Source organism: Conger conger, chromosome 4 (genome assembly GCF_963514075.1).
Source record: "Conger conger chromosome 4, fConCon1.1, whole genome shotgun sequence".
In the NCBI taxonomy this organism is placed as follows: domain Eukaryota; kingdom Metazoa; phylum Chordata; class Actinopteri; order Anguilliformes; family Congridae; genus Conger; species Conger conger.
In genome coordinates, this window is record NC_083763.1 from 48,219,586 (window position 1) to 48,240,112 (window position 20,527).

General features: G+C 39.0%; 1 protein-coding gene across 2 annotated transcripts in view; it reads left to right on the forward strand.

Moving 5' to 3' along the window:
- Nucleotides 1–544: 544 nt before the first annotated feature.
- slc4a2b (solute carrier family 4 member 2b) overlaps nt 545–20,527 on the forward strand; it is a 58,189-nt gene continuing 38,206 nt past the window's right edge. Inside the window, exons 1-3 of one of the 2 annotated variants that reach the window (XM_061237507.1) lie at nt 5,657–5,728; nt 11,996–12,045; nt 17,213–17,270. The gene's annotated coding sequence lies outside the window, so the exon portion shown is untranslated. Of the gene's footprint in view, nt 654–5,656; nt 5,729–11,995; nt 12,046–17,212; nt 17,271–20,527 lie in introns of those variants that run through there. The other variant, XM_061237509.1, reaches the window with a different exon arrangement.

The window sequence follows — 20,527 nt, forward strand, 5'->3', positions numbered from 1 at the left end:
GAACTCTACTGATTATATCTTCTGCCCCATTTGTAGAATAAGGGTTACAGGAGTTTACACTTGACAGCAGATTGTGAGCTGCAGTAGCTGAGCCATTTTGTATAAGAGACAATAATGTAAAAACACAATGAAGGTTTAGATAAATATCTGGGAAATTAAATTAAATGACCAATTAAAAAATAACATTATTTTAGCCTTTAGTCATGTAAAGATATATACATTGGCAAAACAAAGATTTATTTTGGTATCCCAGAGGGAATACATTATCCCTTTGACTTCTGTGGTTCAGGCATTAGGGTAAGCGAGGAGCGTAAAGGCACGTTCAAGCACAGGTGATTCCATCAAATCTAAAGAAAAAAGAAAGCACAGAAACCCATGCTAGTGGGACCCCTTGTTTTAGAATTCATACGCTCACATATAGCTTAATGCGTTTCTAAACATTAACTACACGCATTACATGTACTTTATGCTATTCATTTGCTAGCATATATTTGTTTTCAAGATTATCAGAAGCGAATTCCACACGTAGGCTAGACTCAGACTAGTGTTCTTACCCCTCTCAAACGCAGCAGCTGGCTTTTAATTAGAAAGAAGAGGCCTTATCAAGCCACATGCGTTTTTAGCTCTAGTGGTTTTTGTCGTCCTTGAAATGGGTAAGTATTAAATAAGTTAGTGCACGTATTTAAAATTTAAATGAAAGTTCCTATGTGTACAACATTATATCTTGTTCATGGTATGAATTTGAAAACCTGACAATCATGTCGTTTTATTTGTCTGGAATTTGGTATATTTTGCAAATGGCAAATGGATGATTCGCTTGATTATGCTAGGGCAGGTAACGTTCAACTGGTATATATTTAAAAAAAGTTAAATTCAAATGAGTAGCCGAGTCTAGATACAATACCGAAAGTTACGTTCTTGGCCTGCTTGCTAGGTAGTAAATGTTACATTCGTGGATGAGATTGCGAACATTACATACGTTAGTTGTCCCACACACTAGATTAGTTTAAAATACGTCCACATTCATATATCGGGTAGGCAACTCAATGGGCCTTGTAAGGAACAGATCTAAAATATACTATAGTAGGCTTAGTATGCTTTAGACTTTAGGTTCATCTCTTTCCAAATGTGTTAGTTTTGAAGTTCAATGTTTGAAGAATAGTATTTTAACTGTATCTGGGACCCCCCAGGTAATGTTTTTCTTGCAAAACCTCAAAGAGTTGGATAATGACACACGATGATTTCATGGAAAAACCCAATGATCCTTTGGGCTTGAGTATTTGTAATAAGGCTTAGACCGATTTGTGAAATGGTTAGAAGTAGCTATGTGGCCACCATAACTTTTACGTATATTGGTGCCATGCTGAACCTGCATATTCTTCACTTGGCATACAAGAGCTATAGGTATTACCTAATATAACTGACATTGTTCACTCAGTAATGTAATGTAAAATCCACATCCTCAGTCAGTTAGTGACAGAGTGGACAGCCTGTCCAAGATGTCTGCTTTACTTGATATAAAGTATAAGAATATGTGCATGTTATTATTCAGCTGAAGGTTTTTGTTATATTTCATCTTAATCACATCTTTAGAATACATTAATCAATTTGTTGCTTTTGGTTTTCTAGCCTTTTTGGAACAGGCCCAAGTAACACATTTTACAACATTGACAAAGCATCCCAGTAACATTGTGAGAATGTTTTGTGTTAGCTGGGAGCTTTAAAAAATAATGCTGCTTGCCAGCAGCAGTACCATCATTTACTCCACTCTGGCCAAATATCAGTTAAGCAGCTAACAAGCTTCGTGTTTGGATTGGAAAATCCTGAAAAAGAGTTTGTGTTGGTGGGCCAGCAGGGGGCCGTCTCACTGCTGAACCAAACAAAACTCAATTCCTCAGTGGAGTGAAGGGGTATGAGGTATTAAAAACGAGGTCCTGACCCACTTTGGCCACTAAAGGCGCTTATTGCAAAGAGTACCAGACTTCTCTGGTGTCCTGGCAATTTTCCCAGCAGCAAACTTTCTCAGCCTGGCCAAATGATCCTGTAGTTTAGTTTCCTCTCTCTCCACCTAAGCTAATGTGTGGCCTCTGTCGTGAGGAAGACCTGTAATTTTAATAAAATCACAGCACTGGGGGGTGTGGTTTACTATTTACCATTTACATCCGATAACTGATTCTCGTGAAGTCGGGGTAGATTGATTTCTCCCAAGTTCACAAGTAGGAATTGCGACTGAGTGACAGTCTATTGCACTTTTTATAGTCTGGAATGCAGCATTAGTTCTTTGAAAACTATGATTTCTGCCAGTGTTCAATGCAGTTTTCAGTGAGCTAGCTTTCTAATCAGACATTTGATTAGACTCCGCTGAAAAATGTCCTCAGGCACACACACCCCTCCTCTCCTGTGATTAATCATTTTAAGATAAAAATGCATTCTAAGCTCTAGGACAAAAGTCTGACGGTAAGATATGGGACTGCCAAAGTAAATTTTGAAAGGGAATACTTCAGTCTACAAAAATCCCTTGATTGTCTTTGGCAAGGTGTATTTGGCCAACTGAGAGAAGGTCGTCAGAGCAAGTTCGGCTCGGTCTACTTGTGCTGCCTCTTTCTAGGGCAATATGTAGTCCCTCTGCCACAAGTTTTTGCTAATGGAGCAAAAATGAAAGTACTGTACATAATAATTAACCTATTCATCTTTATTAATTGGGTGCTTTTCATCTTGATTATTTACCTTAAAGCATGTTATGCCAGAAATTGTCCATGTTTATATTGGACTTATTGCACCATCTTGTAAACAATTGCATAAGAGGTAACCAATAAAAGACTGAGGTTAACTAATGTGCTCATAATTGGGTCGTTGAACACATTTAATTTGTAATTGTTTTCCATAAAACATGCAGGTTTGCCTTATCATTTGCTCTACCTTTAAATTCTTCATTATCTTCAAAATGGTTAGTTTTGGTGACCAGGCATCAAAATTTGAAATTAGGATTAAGGATTAGGATTAAATCCAGTGTATAATCAGTTAAAAAGGCAAAATGTATGCATAATAAGCACAATATGAACATGGGAATTTGATCATTTATGGTATGCATAATTATCTATGAATATGTGGTTTAAGAGGGCAAGTAACCCCTCTAAACATGAAAAGAACCTAATTGGGGAAAACCGGAGTACTCCAGGACTGAGTTTTCAAACCACTGGTTTAGGCTTACAGGAAGGAAACTGGGTTTGGAACGCCAAGTTATAGTGTAAACCTGTTCCCTTGGTGAAAAATCCAACATCACTTTGGGAAGGTGCCAATTAAAATTTGCATCCCTTGAAGCATGTGCAGCCATCCTTTCCCCATCTGAGCTATATAGTTGCTGCACTGGTGAACTGTGCAACAGGACTCGAGTCAACCAGGATAATTGTTGCCTTATAAGGGGATCTTATCATTTGGGCATTGCAGCTTCAGACAAATTTTAAGATGTAATTCCAAGCGTGAAATTGGGCAGATTGTGTTTGATAATGCAGTGCATGACCAGGAATGGGAATCTGTACACTTCGGACATAAGTCAGACAGAAATGAGATCCAGTGATGTTGTGCTTCTGGTCTCTCTGCCGGAAGCAGGTGATCCTCCCTCAGGATGTATCACTAACGTCATTGTTTTTCAGTACAGAGTTGTGGGCATATTTAGCTGCAGCCTCCACAGTCAATGTGGTCACTGTGGCAGATCTAAGTGTATGGATGGACTGTCCAGGCTTAAGGACTGTAATTAAGCCTACGCTGGGTGACTGTGCAGGGAGAACGATGGCAATAGAGCTATAAAGTAGCACCAGTGCTTTCTAACAATGTTACAACAATTTCCAACAGTTTGTGTACTTTCACTTCTATTTAGTTTAAATTGGTTTGGATTTAGTTTAGTTTAAATTGGTTTGGATGGCTAGACATTTAAGAACCAATATGTGTTAAAATATCAGGGCATTCTGTTGTGTTGCCCATGAGATATTGGTAAAAGTTCAAATTGTATTTGATTTTGGAGGGGGGATTGTGGGGGGGGATTGTGATCGTTCAACTAAGAAAAGACCGCTTCATATGTTTCTCTTGTCATTGTCAGTCCATGTTCAGCGGAAGTGAATCAGATAATCCTGTTTGCCAGCAGGTGGTTTGTGATTGCTTTCACATTTACAAGTTGCCACCACGGTGCAGATGGCAGGTGGGGCACATTGAGAAGCCATGGAGACTATGAGCAGTATTAGGGGGTACAGGTGCCACTTGGGTACATGGGAAAAGTGTATATTTCTGTGTAGTGTATGAGCTGTGCTGCATAGGGGCCTGGGCTGGGGCTGGGGCTGATCCACACCACTTTGCAGAAAGGTTTTCGCTTTGCCTGCTGGCTTGCCCAAAATCAGGTACATGTGAACTGTGTTTGTTGGATCCACAACTGCCATATACTGTATACACTAGCGCATATACGGGGACCCATCAGTTGCACAGAAATGGTCAAATAACTGGCATCGGTAGTCTGAGCATTGAGGCTCCTTCATCTTTCTAACATGATATGCTTGATATCTATGCCATAGCTATCTTAGAATGAGCTGCTCAGTGTGGGACTATTTGAGAGGCACTAGCTACTGCTTTTTCTAAAGTGAAATCATGTTCTAGGAGAAGCCTCTGGCACAGCTGGAGGTTTTTCATTTTTCATCAGTTGGTCTCCATTATGTAAAGTGCTATCGGCCTTTAAGAGACTCGCTGGTTCATTGAGCCCTCTGCTGAAACTAGTTCACTCTTGTTTTTTTATGTAAAGTCTGCCCAAAGCTAATTTACTGTAATGTTGGCAACTAAAAAATATGAATCCTATTGGCACAAATACAGTGTAGCAGAATGACCATCATCCTCTGTGCTAATGTAATCCGGACAAATTGCTCGCAAGCAACTGAAATGAAAGTTGGTAGTGGTTCCATGGGACAGTTGAGTGGCCTGTGTGTGGACGGAGCAGGTCAGGTAGATAGTGATATTGTGGGAATGGATTGTATGACTGTTCAGTTCTGTCTGAGCTACTGAAGAAAATCTTGTGTTTTTGCGACAGTCAAGTGTAACCAACAGGCAGTATAACTGGCAACAGAGATGGTGAACACTACAAGTACAGTATGTTTGAAAATAAACTTCTGGTGATCTGGGATCTACTTGAATTGCAACTACTTGTAATTGTCTGTTTGCTCTTCTGGTATTTTGAAGCTGCCTCCAGAGTTACTGGAACCAAATCAGGAAAATGCATCTGAACGTGAGAGCCACGGTGACATTTGTCAGAAAAATAACCTGAGCTCTGTACATGATGTAAGAATGGAATGCATGCAGCTATTAAATAACAGATTATATTCACTTTCAGTAGGATCTGCAGGCCTTGGCTCTAGTCAGGTGAAAAACTGTTGTTCTATTTCTTGGTTAATGCAGCTTTTCTCTCCCACAAATTGGCAGGTATAGCATGACACATCTACAGTGTGTGTGCCATATGGGTATCGTCTTCTACTTTTCCTTTTTAGTTTGTTTTCCTCTACACTTCTGTGGGGGATCTGATTTGGGAGCTTTGACTCAGCTGGATCAAATGTCTGTTGGCATGCAGAGGATTATCTTGAAGGGTCCAGATGACCTGGTCCCACTTTTAGCTCATAGTCTTCAAATGCTGGTTTGTTTTCCCTTCCAGCTTGCAGACGGATCGTTTCTTCAGATCAACGGCTCCTCCCAATGTGTAAGTCCAAAAATTAGGCTGTTCAGAACATCTTCAGCCTTTATGCAACAGAGCTAGAGCTTTGCATGTGCCACCACAACATTAGCTGTAAATGTGTATTCTTGTAGGATTCAAGAAGAATTCTCAAGCCAGTTTAGTTTCCAAGAGGACAACTTTACTTGGCCAAAAAAAGAGCTTGTGCTCTATTTTTAAACCTGTCATGTAAAGACCTGAAGTGACTCATGAATATGACACTGGAATTTCTTAATATACAGCCATGCTGGAAAAGAAATGGTCATACTGCCTGCTGGAGTCTTAGGTACTACTGCATGTAGGTCAGGCTGCCATGATGTGTGAAAGTTTAATGGTGAATCTTAATTGACGTATATTTTTGCTTTTTTATTATAAATGTGTGAATTCTGTAGCACCATCACTGCAGTGCCCATTTGTTGGGTCTCCGCACAGGTCCTTCATATTGTCCTACCTCTTTTCACTGTGCCGGGTTGACAGCCAGCACTTGGTCTGCCAGGGGCATTCTGAATGAGATGAGGTGGGGAATATCCTGCCGAATATCGGTCAAGTTATGGCTAATTTGACCATAGACATTGCCCTGTGGGACTATGCCAAAATCTTTAGTGGCACTCCATGAATGGAAAAACAGGTTTATAAACGCTTGATGGGTCCAACCACACGCAGTCCCTTTCTTATTTTGTAATTGATATTTAATAATGCAGTCATGATGTAAAATCCAGGGAAATTGAAAGTACTGGGCATTTTCTAGTTCTTGCCGTTACTGTGGACATGGAACTTGCTATGGCTGTGTTGAATGTGGTAGAAATGTCATCCCCTGCTCGTCACCAGGACTATGTGAAATCTGGACACTGGCTTGTGATTGTTTCCAAGGGAAGATGTCTGCATGCCAGGAAATCCAGGATTTCACTGCATGGCTGACTATTAAAACATGGAATGGGAAATTTAGAGATCAGTTGAAATCCCTCATCAAATTCAAAATCATAAAGCTGATCACAGTTTTCACCAAACGAGCCCTTGACATAAGTAATGGTATTTGTTGACAAGATCAGTGTACGGGGATAAGTATCTCAAATTAGTCAAGCGTAATCGAAGACAGTCAGGTCATCATATCCTAAACATGGCAATCGCGGATAACCGGTATCAAGACGCTTGTTATAAACTCACTCTGCCAACCTTGAAAGTAAGTCCGAAGCTATCTGCAGGTTCACATAAAAGGGGCGGTGTTTGTAACAATGAGTCAATCGCACAGCGTCACAGAGAGCAAACGTTTACCGTATGCCTATACATATAGTGGCATTTTTGTGTAGGTTCATAAACACAACTGGGGTTAAGGATTGATCCTTTAGCTTACACACTGTGTTTAAGTGAGACAGCAAGAGCCGATCCGCTTCCGGATTTTGTGCCAACTTCTGCTCTTATTTAATTAGCTAAATAATGTCTTGAACAGACATTTGTATATGTACCTGCTACAGCTGCAGACCGCTAAAGTATCCTAAAGATTGTACTGTGCTCAAGTACAGGAGTGAACTGTAGGGTCCTCGCACGGGCCGCCAAATAACGTAAGGACTTTACACTCTACGGAACCAACATAATTTCTAGAGCCGTCAGAAAAATAAATTAAGGTAATTGATTGGAAGAAAAACCAGCTAGCTGACCAGCCCTCCAACCGGAGTCGTGCACCCCTGATCCATTTTACAATCTCTGCACCGACGTCAATGGGTATGGAATACTAATCCGGTCATAATTATTTTCATTTCACAATTGCAATTACAATAGATTTTCTTTCATTCATTCATTCATTCATTCATTCATTCAGCCTTGTATCGTGGAAGTAGGTTACAGATTTTGATGGTTTCCACTTGTTAGTGTACAAAAAAAAAAAAGTCAAATGGACATTCCATTTAAATGTTCCAATTTTAATGGAATTTTTATTTTATATTATGCCAATACTTGCATAATATCATACATCATTTTTTTAATAATCCCCACAAACGGTGCTTGGGGTTCTCCATTTTTTTTTTTTTTCTCTCCTCCCCCCCCCTCTTAATATCCTACCAATATGCTGAGGTAGGGATGATATAAAAGGACCCCATATTTGCTGAAAAAAAAAAAAGGTGTCCTCCCTGATACTTTCGTCATGCGTTCTTGGTGAGAGTATCAGTATAATGTCAAATGCCAAAATCCTTTGGAAAAATACTCAGTCAGGACGTTCTACAACAGATAATACAATCAAGTCTCCCTATCGTGAAGCAATCCACAAAATATTTTAACAGTATGTTTGGATGACGGCTTCCACAGCCATTGTAAATGATACAGTAGCAGTTAGCAGGCTACTCTTGTCTATTGTCAAAGCTTAAAACGAAGTGAAAAACGGTCATATTAATTTCAGTTAAAACAGGGAAAATGAAGGAGTAGATGCAAACATTAGCTAACGTTAGCTAACTTTGGCTTACTTGCTAACGTCAGCTACACGCGACTGGCCGGTATATTAGCATTACATTTTCTAAGATAAATGCATTACATTAGTCACCACAAACAAAATATGTCCTATTTTCATTATGTATAATTCAATTGCAGCATGTGTGTTGTGAAAAATCATCGCCGTACCTACTGACTCCATGGTTGTACAAGAACCAAAAAAGAAGGGGAAAAAAAGGATATTGAAAGTGACCAATCACATGAGTGGATACATCTCTATCCAATCCCTGCAACCAAGGTCTAAAAACTCTACTTTGCTTGCAAGTGAGCAAAACGCATTCGTATGTGAAAGCGTCTCTGCTCGCTCGCTTCACAGTTCCAAGCCCACGAAAGTTTCCCTGCACGCTTGCAAAAGCGTCTCGCTCGCTTTACAATACCATTCGCGCGATATTTGTGGAACTAAATAAACACACGTCTGCTTCGTGATGTAGGCCCCTGGTCTGTGTGTATATCCCATTGAAGGTTTTTTGATGTTGTTAATTCTTAGATGATACAGAAGTACAGACGTGCACTGAAACTCTACAGGAATGGCTTTTTGGACCACAGACCAATGGACCATGTCTTGCTTGGACCAGTGCTTGTTTTGATCATGGAATTATTTTGTACCGTTTCCATATGAAATATTTTTCTGAAAGGGATAATTTACAGTATGCTGACCTGGCAGGTTTTTGCTTAATCAAAGCCATTTTTGTTTTTAAATGCAATGGAAATGCTTCTGCTGCTTTTTAAAAACTTTTTGTTGTTTTAATCTGGCCCTTATGAATTAAGCAGTAAACAGCTTGAAATTACTTTGATAAAGTTTTACTGACAATTAGTTAAATTGATACATTTACTGACAATCAGTCCAGCAATAAATTGCTGTCTCCTGTGATGAACTCACAAATTAGAATGAGCTTCTTAACGGGTGTTGAAATGTCTTCAATTCTTCTGTCCAATTTAAACATTGATTGATTAATTGAGCAAAACAAAAAACCCAAGTTAATGACTGCAGGGGGTATAGGTACCCGGAATATCTGCTTGTGCTGATGGAGCAGGTCCCTACGTTAACTCGGAAGAACAGAAAATAACAGGAAGGTGTAAATGTGCTGCTGTAAGGGAGATTCATGGGTATTTTCAGCAAAGACCACAGATGACAGGATGCTGAAAGGTGGCTTTATGTTCTAAGGACTACAATGGAAGGAAAATGCTTTTTAGTGACAAAAAATGAGTTGCTTCGATTGTCTTTGTTAGGTTTGTAGAGTATTTGCTTGAATGTGTGATTTTAAGAGAATTTTGCCTTAAGAGAATTTCTTTTCAACTGTAAAATCTGGAAAACCAAATGACATTATGCTGTGAAATTGGTGGTTATACAAACTGTTTGTACATACACATTCCACCTGGCTGTATGCATTTGCTGTATAACATATCCCTTCTATTCAATATGGTTAATAAAAGTTGGTTTTGTGCACTTCAACAAATTCTAAACTTTGGCTAGGCAGTCTTTTGTTCAAGGAAAGTATGTACTGTATAGCAAATTAAATGAGTTTAAACTGAATCACAGGCTCAAATGAAAAAGGAACACCATACAGTACTTGTATAATTTGGCTTCTGAGTATTTTAGAGGAACGGAGTGTGTGGTGCTGGAAATCTGTATAAATTGCCAATGTCAAAGTTAATTAGACTCTAGTTATTGTAAACATTGTCTGCTGTGGTGTATCTGTTTTTAGCCACAGCTCCCATTGTAGGTTTTTGTATGGTTGCTGTGGCCTAGGAGACTCTCTCGTAAATTGCTGTTGTAAAATTTGATGTTTTCATCAAACGGATAGCCTTTCAATAGGTCAGCAGTTGGTGTTGCTTTATAGGTTTGCTTTTCATTCTCCAAAGGCCATGAAATGAGTCAAAACAATTGTAATGAGTATAACACTTTCTTCTTTTTTTCTTTTTTTTGTTTAATAGGAGGGTGCAGTGAATGTTATTTGTCACTTGTGTATCTCTCCTGGCAGTACTGCATCCTTTGCAAGGATATGTTTTTGTGGCATACTCTTAAATGCCATGACCAATTATATTTATATTTATATTTATATTTATATTTATATATATATATATATATATATATATATATATATATATATATATATTAGGCGGCACGGATGGTGCAGTGGGTAGCACTGCCGCCTCACAGCAAGGAGGTCCTGGGTTCGAATCCCCGTCGGCCGGGGCCTCTCTGTGCGGAGTTTGCATGTTCTCTGCGTGGGTTTCCTCCCACAGTTAGGCCAATTGGAGAGTCTAAATTGCCCGTAGGCATGAGTGTGTGAGTGAATAGTGCGTGTGCCCTGCGATGGACTGGCGACCTGTCCAGGGTGTATTCCTGCCTTTCGCCCAATGTATGCTGGGATAGGCTCCAGCCCCCCTGCGACCCTGATCAGGATAAGCGGGTTCAGATAATGGATATATATGTGTATATATATATATATTTTGTAACCTGAATATGGAACGATACTAACATGGTTACAGCTTTTTTTTTTTTTTTGTGTGCAGATGATACATTTTTGAGTTGTGGATGTGTGCTCTGTTAGACTCTGTAAAGTGCGATACCCTGGAGGAGAATTCTCATAAATAATATACGCATTGCAGGTAAATAAATAATATTCGTAATCTTGCTCTTCAGTAAAGCCCCGTTCCAACAACTCTGGTTCTATATGGTGGTCTATGTGCTGGTTTTTGTTCCTAACATTCACCCTAGTGTTCTGACAGATCTATATACTACACAGGTTCACTCCTGTACTTGGACACAGTAACATTCATCATACATTTGCAGTCTTGCTGTTGCTTGTGCGTATGCAAAGGTCAGATTGAGATAAGATTGAGCTAAATAAATAAGAGCCTTGTTAGAGACTTAAGAGGCTTGTTGTGGACCACTGGTTTCTGACATAGCAAATATTCATTCCTGACCTTCTGTTCAGCAAGTGGAATGGAGGGGCTCAAATTAAAAATCGATGTATTGGATTCTTTGGATCAATTTTATGAAGGCTCTACATGAAAAAACATCTGGAGATGAACCTGTGCTCTGCACTGCAAAAATTTGTGAATCTAACCAAGACTTAACCATTTTTTATTGTTTCTACAAGAAATGATGTCCCTGCTTTTACTTAAATGTGTTACACTTTAATGTTTTGTTTTTGTAGGTTCTGTCTTCAATAAGTTATGAACTTTGATTCATAATACAGTAATTACAATATTTTTTACTCTGTCTTCCAGAGTTCTGTGCCGGGCTGCTTGAGTAAGAAGGAAAATGGTCAATAAATGTTGAATTGGGCGTATATACACTTAGTAAAGGTCTAAGCGTTACAGTAGTACATTGTGTTTAGCATATATTGTTGTTCAGCTGAGTGTGAATTGGCACCATGGAGGTGATTGCTGTGTGCATAGGACTCCCTTTGCATTGTGCTTGTGCATTGTTATTGAGTGCTTATTTCTCTCTTCTAAAACCATGTGCGTCTTTGCAGCAGTGTTAGCAAGTTAGACGTCCAATGCCTGGTTCATCCTGCATTTCATTAAAAATTGGCGAATGTGAGACTGCGTCCAAATGATCGTAAACATTTTAGCATATTTTTAATAAGTTGACTACATAATTAAGTTGAGTATTGCTTACTACATACAACATGGTATATTTCTATTGTCTGTTCAAAATGAATACATTTACTTATTGACTGTGAATGTCGAGCTTTATAGATGGGTTTCATTAATTGTACAAATTGTTAGAGTAAAACTTACTCTCTTCTATTTTTCATGAATCAGAAGGGGAGGTGCTTTGGAAGGCTGAAATGCTTGCAACTTTGAACGTGCTGGTAAAGTATACCAATTTAATGGATAACGATATATTAACTTATAACTTAACAGCCTTCTCGGAACGTTTTGTTTTTGTATGTATTGTATACATACATTGTTTTGTACATTTTTTTATGGATAGCTTTGCTATTTATATTATTAGCAACAGCTCCCACACACCCTTCATCGAATCTCAGTAATGAAATGTAATTGTACAGGGCGTTTCCAGCTTCATGCCTGTTTGGTTGGCCAGTCTCTGAGTTTTGCTAAAGTATAAACCACTAAATTCCTCACTGGGAAAATGTTTTCCTTTTTTTTCTTGTTAAATGGCCACTAACAGTGGGGTTTCTGCTTCGGCAAGGCAAACTACTGCAAATTCAGACGCTTGCTTGCCCTGTCACAGACTGCACTGAGGAAATGTGCACACAGTGAAAGCCTGCTAATCCAATGGCGTGTCTGTGGAATGTGCCCGTCAGGCTATGATGTCCTGCACCATCTCCCCTACCTGCTAGTCCTGCCTAAAGGTTTGAAACGCCCACCAATAAGTACCCTCCCCAAAAACACACTGCAAGAGACTGCCCCCTCTCCCATCGCTTTATAGATGGCACTCTAGCACTCCAGCCTTGTTGTTGCTTGCCTCTGGCAAACTGGTTCACTAGGAGTTGGTCCTGAACTATCTGCTTTACTAATGGTAGGCAGCACCCAGACCTCACACTGGATCATTGAGGCATCAGCAGCTTTGATTCGCCTTAGTTGTTTGACACAGAAATAGGATTTTAATCTCCAAATATTGGCATTCAGTGGAAAGTTGCTTAAGAAATTGCATGACAATTTTTTCATTGGACTGTGGAATTGCTTGGACTGATTTGATCATTTCTCCAATGAAATTTGACTGAAAACATTTTTGGAACAAAGGATATTGGGAAGTGGTGAGTTATTTGTTTCTACCTTTGGTGTACAGCACATAATTGTATGCCAATGTGACATCAGCTTTTAATTCTCTTTTTAAAGTATGTTTGTAACACCTCAAGTTTCAGTGTGTGGTTATGTCTTTGATCCCTGCTAACACAACTGTTCCACTTTTGAGGAAAAATGGTGTTGAACCTTGATTTCCTGGTTTGTGGTTTTGTTACTGTCATGATTCATTTTTTCATTAATTTTATCTTGAGCAATGAGACCTACAAATGTAAGCAGCCCCATACTCTTACAACAGGAGATGCCATAGCACCTGATCCCAGGTATTAACTGTTCTGGTCAACAATATATTGTCATGTGCCTGATCTCCTTGGATCTGTACCAAGCTGTTCTAATCTAAAATGGGGTCTTTGGGAGAGAAGGAGATTGTGAATTAGTGCCAGTAAACTAGGGTTGCCAGATTTGAACACTGGCTGTACATAAAAGTGTCTTGGCTGTATCAATCTGCAATGCAGAATTTGTGTTCTTCATCCGTTGCCAAATGTCTCTTCTAAAAATCAATGTAGCAAAACCATGAACCATAGGTCAAGGCAATGGGTCCACAAAATCGAAAATAACTGCACACCTAGGGCAATGTGTGCAACATACACTACTATACAATGCACTTCTAATTTATTTTAAGTCGTCAGTGTACCATAGCCGAGGCAATTGTAGAAATTGTGATGCATGGGATGTAGCATAATGGCCAGACATTCCAAAAGCAAAAACGGTCCCATTTTGCGGAACTACTTGCAAGAATTCTTTTAAGAAGACTTAAAAAAAAAAAAAAAAAAAAAAAAAAAGGATGCATTTACCATTATTTCAATTCATAAATGTGTTTCTAAATATTAGTTAATAAAATGGCTACATTGACAAGTTACTGTAGCTGTGGTGTAATAACGGCCCTTCAAGGGTGGTAAACTGCTGGCATTTCCACATAACTGACCTGTTCATCGGGTATTATCCCTTTTATAGTGTGCCACTGTTCCACATGTGTATGCATATACAGGTATACACCACTAACAACATTATTAGTATGTAGAGGTGCAGGCATAAAAAGGCGCGTTCAGTAACAAGGGTTTTTCCAAGAAGACTATCCATTTTTTGGAAGAAGAAGAAAAAAAAAGTTTCTGAAAATATTCAAAATGGTTGGCAACATTATTTCTCAAGGCAAAGTTGTGGCTATTAACCATAGCCACTCAGATACAGTCTTTGAAAACCTGCATATTTCCTGTAGCTGCTATTTTGCCCTCTAATGGCCAGACTGATAACAAATTTTGCATGGTGGTATAAAGTCAAGACATGAACAAAATGGCCACACCCAATTAATTGACATGTCATGCACACACAGTTCATAATAAGTAATAACTGATCAGGGTTACTCCCAGCATACTTGGTGAAGATTTGGGGGGGGGGGGGGGGTTATTTTCTCGACCAAAATGTTCCAGAGTTTTGGTCTAAAATGTGCATAGCTGTGTAACAGCACCACCATGGGGCTGATAGCCATTTTGTGATTAGTGGTTGAGTAACTGAACCTACCTGCCAAGTTTTATAGCTCTACAACTTAGTTTTTGCTGCCCATTCGCAAAGCAAAGAAAAATTTGCATGCAAAAGTAATAAAAAGAATTGGGTTCTAGCGCTATGTGCTTGAGCCTGTAATAATGAATAAAACCAAATTAAACTTTTCCATAATTTTATCAGTATTTGCAGGAAATGTACAACATTTTATTTAAAACTTTATTTATTTAAAAAAATATATATTTTACATTTTAGTAATATCTGTTGGCTAGAATTCAACTCAGTACAGACTTGGTTTAAGTGTTTGTTGTGTGTAAATGATTTGGGCTGTCGTCCTGTCCTCTACACCCCCATATCCTTCCTCTCTTGCTTTCACTGTGCTTTTGACTTTAATCGTTAAAGTGCTCCCACTGTGTAATTTAGGGAAAACCACATTATCCCACACAGTGAAACAAAACTGGAAAACAACTTCACCACGCAGTCGTGACAGCACTTTAAGGAGTTTCCATTTTCAAGTTTTTTTCAGATTTGTATACCCTTCAATCCACCTTGTACACCTCTGGCAATGACTGGGAAAAGCAACCCCCAGTCTAAATATGGAAAGGCATGTCCTCATCTGTACCCTATATCTAAAGAGTAAAGCAGCCGTAGTTATTCAGAGTGGAAGAGAATTTAGAACTTTCCAGTTACTTGCTTTCATGCTATTTTGGTTATGTGATTTACAGGCAATTGTAGTTTTGAATAATATACAGTGCCAAAGTACAGAATGCAGAACATAGCCTGCCCAGATTAAAGAGAACCTCAAACTGTGATGTTCTTTGAAAGCTTTTACTAAAATGAACAGCTGTTATTTGCAACACAAACAAAATCCACTGGATAGAAGTGCTTTGGTATGCTTTAATTTAATTCATTTTAAATGTTTGAGTGCCTTATGAAAAATAACATTTTGAACTGAAAACAAATGTTAGCACATGCAAAAATGTAAAATTCTTTGTTAATCACACATTGTATTAGCAATTTCTTCCTACAAAAACTAAATTGTTTCAGTTATGGCCTTTAAGAGATTTCACTGACTGCTAGATACCATACCGTGATACCACACCACATCATACCATGATGCTGACTATGATCTGGTATATTAATACCAGTATCTGTAATCATGACTCTGTAGTAGCTACTCAGTTAGCTCTTTTTTTAATATCCTTAATTGAGCCTCCCCCATAGGGGGGTGGCTTATACTAGTTGTTGGTTTTTTTTCTACATTGACGCATATAATTCCTGTGGGAAATCAGACTCCATGTCCACCCACTAGTCCAAAACAACTCTCAAAAACAAATAGCCTTTTTTTGGCCTACAATTGTCTATAATGTACGTCATTGTTCATCAGAGATGTATATTTACTGAAATTGTGCAACATCTATTTGTTGTGACCTTAACCTACTTTCTGTCCGATAGGTTGGCCATCTTAGAAAAGTTAGTTTTTACTATATCCAATTGGGACAAGGTATCAACTTGAAGCTTGACACTGGGCACATATTTGAAATGTATAGGTGTGAGGTATACATTCTAAAAGTGGTGCAAGAAAAATACACTTTTGGGGCGTAAAATTGTATATACATACTGATTTGCATTAATTTTATGCTGTAGCCTAAAAGGGTGAAATGCATATAGCCCGGTTATTCAATCTGGACATGAACATACTTCCAAAATGGATTTCCACTTAACAGCCTAGCCTAATTCATCTCAGTGTCCCAACATATCTTCATATTTACAAGGCATAATTCTCCTGGGGTGAGTCATGGTCTGCAATATGAAAGGGACTTGGATTGAAATTGGAATTGCAGTGCATTGCAAAGAAAAACAAACCAAGGCAGGGTAAAGGGAAGGCAGGGTGTCGGCTTTTCTCCCCTGATCGTTCAGTGATCAGAATTTCTAGTTTAATTTGCAATTGTCAGTGATAACTCTAAATGAATATTAAAGAGCAGTAAAATGTACTTATAGTTCCATTACACAAAGCAGATGTTTAAAAAATATTTTTTTATAAATCTTTTATTCCTGAACTACCACAATAAGCAATTAAAGCAGGCTATGATTATGCCTGCATTAAATCTTGAACAATGGATGATTCAAACTAAAAACGACTCCCTAGTAATTACACAGCATACGCCAATTTTGGGGTGATCCAGGCTATGACACAGTCAGACTCTACAGTATATTTGAAATGCCAGAGTATGTTACAAGGTGAGAGTATCACATCATTGTTTAGATGTGTAGGTGCTCAGACATCGGTCTTTGTGTGTGCGTGATTGTGTGCCTCTGATTCAGTGCTGTTGAGTCATCTCTGGTCACATGGCTGTTTGTCAGAGGCTGGAGGAGGAAACCTAATCCAGAGGAGGAAGGCTTGAATGATCAGTTGGTACTTCAAGCCTACAAGCGCCTGGACTGTAGCGAGAGACTGTGCACAAAGCCAACAAAGACTGCACTCTAACCACAGACCTCTCTCTCTCTCTCTCTCTCTCTCTCTCTCTCTCTCTCTCTCTCTCTCTCTCTCTCTCTCTCTCTCCTCTCTCTCTCTCTCTCTCTCTCTCTCTCTCTCTCTCTCTCTCTCTCTCTCTCTCTCTCTCTCTCTCTCTCTCTCTCTCTCTCTCTCTCTCTCTCCTCTCTCTCTCTCTCTCTCTCGCTCTATTCCCTCTGCCTCCTATTCTCTCCTTACAGTGGCTTTTGGTTTTGCACTATGATGTCAGCTGTAGCCCTACTGCAGTAAGCAATAAAGGTAAGCTCTTCTCTTTAGTGCACTGTGATTTCAGAAAGCCAAGTAGCCACACTGTTTGCTCTTGATACAGTCTTTGTAAATGTGCTTTCATTTACTAATGTGATGCAAGTGATTTTTATTTTTTAAAACTCTTGAGCAAAGCTGAGTGTGCTTTCTTTGTCTCTCTGAGACAGGTTTGTGTTATTTAGTATTTAGCTGCATGGAAATTCTATCATGAAGGAATCTGTGTGGGTAAGGTAGGAGAGGGGATATCAACTGTTCCAGGTTTTTCTTTTGGACAGTTTCCTGTGAGACATTCCTCTTCCAGTTCAGTGTTCTTTCACACATGCGCATGCAGACTGAATTTTCTGAACACACATGGCAAGCTATGACTGATGACTTATGAGGGTTATGTTGCTGCTCTGTGAAATGTGATTAGTCATTTGAACATTTGGAAGGTTATTTGAGCACGCCGATTTTCATCATCTGATTCCTCCAGGAAAGACTTTGGAAAGGCATTTGTTCTATGTAACCTGAGTTTTCGTTATGGAAGCACATGATGTGGCAAATGTTATGCAACATTGAGTTCTGTGAATTATAGTCCATATATCTAGCATTGGTGTTATTGAAATCTTAAGTATTGGAGCATAGATGAAGAAAATGGAGAGATTCACTGAGATTATCAAACAATGGGTTCTGCAACAGGAAGCATTGCTTTTAATTTGCTGCATTTACCACACCACTGCTTTCTAAAATATTTTGTTTTATGGGTTAGATTTTATGAGTATCACTTGGTAGTTGACTAATTTGTACTGCCTTCTGAAGCCATTAGATAATATTGTCTGCTCGGCAACTGTCTGCTGAGAGGAGCCAAAACAACTCTGGCTTGTGACTCCATTTACAGTATGCTATCAATTCCTAAAGATATTTATTTGACTAGATTCCAGGCCATCATGATGTGTCACTTAATGTGTGCACTGTCCAGCTTTTAAAACATTGGCCTGTATTCCCTGGAGCTGTCTGGTCAGAGGGGCCAGGAGTGGCTAGATCTTGATGTTGAGGAATGAAATGAACTGTCCCACAGTTTGTCCCATCTTTACAAAATTACAATGATTGTATGACTTTGATGTGGCTCATTTAAGATTAATGGTTTGAAAGCTAAGGAAATAATGGCCATAAGCACTTCCAAGGAATTATTAATAAGCTGGGAAACTTTCCCGATGACCATTTAATTGATTCCATTGCAGACTATTTTTAGTTGAAGGGCATTGAATGCTACCCTAGAAACCTTTCAGGGTTAGCAACTGTCTGATGGTACACTGTTCTCTTGATTTATATTTGAATAACAGCAAGTGTGTATTTGCAAACAGAGAGACTTTGTTTAGAGTTATGAAAAATGCAGACCTAGGACAATGATTGCATTGATGTGAAGATTTGATTGGGAAACAAGATTATTGTTGGAATGAATGCAAACAGACAGAGGTGCCTGCCAGCATACACAGGGATGTCATCAATCTGGTTTGAAATGTTGCAAAAATAGTAGGTATTGTTATAAAATGAGAGAATGTTGAGAATGCTAATGGTTTCTTGAGGAACTATCCTAAAATAGTCCTCATGCTGTTTTTGTAAGGAGGCACTTCTCGTTTGGTTGCAACACTTACCTATCAGAGACACGCCCATCAGGGGCACACACTGTCATGCAGAAGTTTACTTGATCTCCTGGTCATCTTTATGCAATGGTAGAAGCGTCAGGGCGAGATGCTGTAACATTCTGTTGTTACCGTTTTCACATTTCGCCCATTCTTCAGATGTGGGACAAAACATTTATTTTGGGATTTGGCATTTTCTGGCAGGTCTAGAAGTAAAAAAATAAATAAATAAATAAAACGCTTAAATGCATTTTTCACCACACAAAATGTGGATTTGTTTTAAGCAATAATTGTAAGCGTTCTTTGTCCCAATTCTCAAGAATGAGTCATTTTATTTGCATCTATGCTATCCATTTTGTACCACTAAATATTTTACCGAAGCAAATAAGGTTACATTTGTTTAAGATTTCAGATCCTTCACCCCTGAAAAACAAGGTTGAGTGTTGTGCACAGTCCTATACAGTTGTCAGGATTTGCTGGTTGTATTTCAGGCAGCCTTTGCTGAGTCATTCTGTCCCGTTTCACAAGAAGAGGGATGCAGGAACATAAGCTGAAGGGAGGATGGGGAGGGGTCCCTCTGCCCTCACTTGTTTGGGAATCTTTGTGCTGTAGTGTCTTGTATCACCTACCTACCTGTATGGTTTAATAATTTTGTTTCTGTTTCAATAAGAGTTTCCTTCTATGCCTGAACTCAAAATTGGTAGTAACCAGATTGAGTCTGACTTGAAATCCTTAAAGGAATCATACAGCACACAATTGAAAGTCTGTGCATTCCATCTAATGTCCTAATGTCCACAAAGTCTCTCCCAATCCCAGCATTATTTGTGCTATACAAACCAAAGGCACTGCATGCACAAACCTTGTCAACCTTGCTGCACACACACACCTTAGCAACTCTTACAAGGCATAATTAAGGCATAATTTTAGCAGCTTCTCACAACTGAATACAATTCTTTATATGAATTGCCATGGGGAATTTTCAGACATCAAGCCGAACTACCCAAGACTAAATGAACATCACAAATAAGTTTGAGAATTTACATTTCAGTCAGAATGATCTCCACATCCATCAGATCAAACACTGATATCACTGCTGCTTGCAATTCAACTTGGAAATAAACACAATCAGTTTTCCAGTTCTGCATCCTCTTCAGTCTTCCTGCATTTCTGCAACTGCCACTAGACAGACAAAGCACAGTATAAGTAGATGCTGTGAGGTTCTCTGTGACAATGTACTTGCTATAAAAACCTTCCAGTTTAAAGCAGACTGAAACTTTTTGTGAATGCTGAAATATGGGACACACAGGCTAATTGCTGCTCCTCTTGATCATGCCAGCCAGGCTAACATTATCCAGAATAATAAAACTGGCAGCAGTTTCCAGACTGCTTGGGAAGAGCATGAAGAGTTCTTGCTCTATGGAGCCTAATCTTTATCTGCCCCTCTTACTCATGCATGACTTCATCTCCTCCACCCTTAAGTGCCTCATGTCTAGAACCACAGGAAAGGGTTGGTTCTGCTGTACCTAAAGGAACCATCGCTAGGTCCGGCATTGACTGGCACATATTAAACCGCTAATGTTTTACAAAATGTAAGCAAACTTAGCATTAAGTTGTTTTTAAGCCAAGTTT